Source organism: Lepidothrix coronata, unplaced genomic scaffold (genome assembly GCF_001604755.1).
Source record: "Lepidothrix coronata isolate B3197 unplaced genomic scaffold, Lepidothrix_coronata-1.0 Scaffold178, whole genome shotgun sequence".
Classification (NCBI taxonomy): Eukaryota; Metazoa; Chordata; class Aves; order Passeriformes; family Pipridae; genus Lepidothrix; species Lepidothrix coronata.
The window spans coordinates 1,342,086-1,345,425 of NW_016690358.1; the positions used below are offsets into that span (position 1 = coordinate 1,342,086).

The 3,340-nt window shown below is 55.7% G+C and overlaps 1 long non-coding RNA gene across 1 annotated transcript in view; it reads left to right on the forward strand.

Annotated features, from left to right (window-relative positions):
- The first annotated feature begins 3,102 nt into the window (after positions 1 to 3,102).
- Positions 3,103 to 3,340, forward strand: part of LOC108504893 — a 2,813-nt gene continuing 2,575 nt past the window's right edge. The window contains exon 1 of the long non-coding RNA XR_001877287.1: positions 3,103 to 3,230. This is a non-coding gene — a long non-coding RNA (uncharacterized LOC108504893). The remainder of the gene's footprint in view (positions 3,231 to 3,340) is intronic.

Sequence of the window (3,340 nt, forward strand, 5' to 3'; positions counted from 1 at the left end):
CTATTCCCAGGGCTGTGTGGCCCTGTGCTGTCACTCACAGGCTGAGGAATTGTAAACAGCCCATCAAATCCCAGCTTATATCCCCTCTGCCACCCTCACAGGTCTTTATGCTGTTTACACTGCTGGAAGTAGAGACACTCCAGGAGAAAACTATCAGCTGGGACCAGGCTTTGGCCCAGAGTCCATCCTGTTGCACCAGCGCTCAGACCAAGCATTTGTCAGCGGCAAAACAGGCTGGAAAAACAGTGAAATCAGGCAAATGCACGGACAGTTTGGTACAAGGGCACTCTTTGGCAAAGAGACATTGCAATTCGTTCCAGGCAGGGATAAAACAAAGCCTTCTACTTCTGAAGGGCCTGGAAATGCGGTGGAATATTACTCAAGAAATAAGTGTGAGCCTGGCAGAGGAAATCTGTGCTTCCTGGCAGGAGGTTTGCTCGCGACAGAACTGAAGTTCTCACAGAAACCCCGAATTATGAGATGTTTGTTCTGAGGAACAGATGATATCCAAAGCAATATTAGAAGGAAATCAACCCCCGATTTTCTCTCTTGCCATCCCAGGTGGAGAGCAGCAGGCATTGCCAATATTGATTTAGCAGGAAGGACCTCGGATGTGCTGGAGGGTTTGCTTGGCAAAGGCTTTTTCCCCTCGGATTTTGACATGATCTCTACTCAAGTACAAGCAATCTGCATTAGGCACAGGGCTGGCACTCCCAAAGCTCATTTTTGCAAGGATCTGCTGGTCCCCAGAGCTGATGGTGAGAACTGTGATCCTTCCCAAGTGTCCAGGTGTCTCCATCGCCATTGGAGCAGAGAAAGGGTGATCCCTGCCTGATGGAGAGGACCAGATTTGCAGCCAAAGCCACTGGAAAACCCAGACTTTGAACTCTCAAGATCCCTACCCTGAACAATTCTTTTTCTGACGTGTTGGGAAAGCTGGGGTTGTTCAGCCTGGAGAAGAGAAGGCTTCGGGGAGGCCTCATTGCTGCCTTCCAGGAGCTTAAGGAGCCTTATAAACAGGAGGGGAGGAACTTTTTATATGAGCAGATAGTGCCAGGGGGGAATGGCTTCCCACTGCCAGAGGGCAGGGTTAGATGGGATATTGGGAAGAAATTCTTCTCTGTGAGGGTGGGGAGGCCCTGGCACAGGCTGAACAGAACCAGTGCCCTCAGCTTTCCCTCAAGGCCCTTCACCTCCTTGGATGCCCCCTGGCTGTGGGAGGGCATGTGATGTGTCTGTCCCGTGCCTGCAGGTGCTCAAACACACGGAGTTTATCCCGTGTGTCCATGTTGGTGTCATCCCACAGCTGGACACACGTGTGTGCACCTGCAGGAGCCAGGGCGGGGACGTGGCAGCTCCTCAGAGGGACTTGCTGAGGATCCCCCTGTCCCTTTCCTGGTGAATTATAACCTCTCCACCCAGAGCTGGGCACGTGTAGAGTTAATGCTGAGTGCCTGTGTTGGTGATAAAGCAGTTGATTTATCAGAACTGCCACCCAGAAGTCGCGGGGGAATCGGAGCTCTCGTGCTTCCCACGGAGCTGCAGCACCAATGCCACGCTCCTAACGTGGGTTTGGGATGCAGCAAAACGCCAAGAGAACCCTGGGATGGGCAGGAACAGGCATGAACTGAGGAAAAACAGCACCCACCTGCACATCTGGGCAGCTGCAGCAGCCCACTGACCCCAGGGAAGGAGGGGATTTCCCCAGGAAAGGGAAGAGAAAAGGAAAGAGCTTTCACAAGCAGGAGTCATGAATTTCCTAAGGAGATTAAACAGCAGCTATTGCAAAATTAGAACCATGGAATGCTTTGGGTTGGAAGGGACCTTAAAGCTCATCTTCTTCCAAAACCCCTGCCATGGGCAGGGACACCTCCCACTAGCCCAGGTTGCTCCAAGCCCCATCCAACCTGGCCTTGGACACTTCCAGGGATCCAGGGGCAGCCTCAGCTTCTCCAGGCAACCCTGGTGAGCCAATGCTGAAGTGAATTTTGGTGATCCTGAATCTGCCATGGCTGATGGGGACACTTCCATGCAGAGCTTTGCTGCAGCATGGACACTTTGGGAGACTCAACCCAGGCTTGAGCCAGGAAAAAAAGATGCTGGAGAAAAGACCAGAAAAGGCACTGGGGTGCAGCAGAGCCCGCGGTCAAACAGGAGCTTCAGATGCAGGGAGCTGTGGTAGCAGGTACCAGGATCCTGCCTCGAGGCTGAAGGCCACCATGGCCATCTGCTCTGCCCTCCCTGCAGCCACATCCCGGGCCTGGGGCAGGAACCACGGCCATGGCACGGGGGGCAGGGCCGTGGCAGCCCAGGAGGCCACAAATCACCACGTCTGTCCATGCACTGTGGCAACCCCTCATCTGGGGTGTGTGTGTATCTGTGTATTCCTTCTGACACTTTTATTAGGATGAGATAGTTCCCCTGAAGGGGGATGAATAATGAAAACGCAGCCTCCGGATGTAGGAAAGCAGGGAAGCAGTGGCTGCTCTGCCTGAAGACACCTCTCTGCAGTGCATGTCCCCTTCTCCCAGGCCCCAGTGCTGGCTCCTGGCCTCTGCCTGCCCAGAGCCACCACCACACCCACCCTGTCCTCCTTCCACAGCACGTCTGCCCTTCCCCTGACATCCCTCCAGTGCCTCTGTCTCGTCTCCAGGGCCTCTCATTCCAGAGGGATGCTCATGGATGTTTGGTCTCCTCTGCTGCCCCTCCTGCCCGAGCACCCGGTGTTGGGTTGAGGACACGGAGCAGGGAAGGGAACAGCTTTGCAGGCTCCTGGAGGTGATGTCTGCCAAGGGGGTGTCTTGGAAGGCAAGAAGTAGAGGTGGGATGTGAAATCCACCTGTGTGGATTGCTGGGAAGCCTTGGGAAGCTGGAAGCACACGGGAGCAGCGTGGCTGTGCTGGCACCCAGGGCCTGGGTGGGTGGGCAAAGGGGAGGTTGTGGTGGGAACAGGGGGAGCAGCTGCCCCCCATCAGCTGCTGTTGGAGGAAGCTCCCACCAGGCACTGTGGATGGGAGCACTGATGCCACGGGCTGGGTTTGGAGATCAGAAAAAAATCAACAGTATCAGTTTCCATGGCAACCCTGCTCCGGAGCCGGAATGGAGCACCACGGCCCCATCACTGCTCCGGGTGGGAAGGCCCTGCAGGGGTGATGGGTTTTAGACAAAACAGTGCCCCCAGCACTGCTTGGCACCAGGGGAGAGGCTGGACTGGAGACCTGTGGGCTGGAGTTGGTTCTGCAGAGGACGGGGTGTGGGGCTGAAGCCATGCATCCCATCCCATCCCACCCCATCCCACCCCATCCCACCCCATCCCATCCCATCCCACCCCATCCCACCC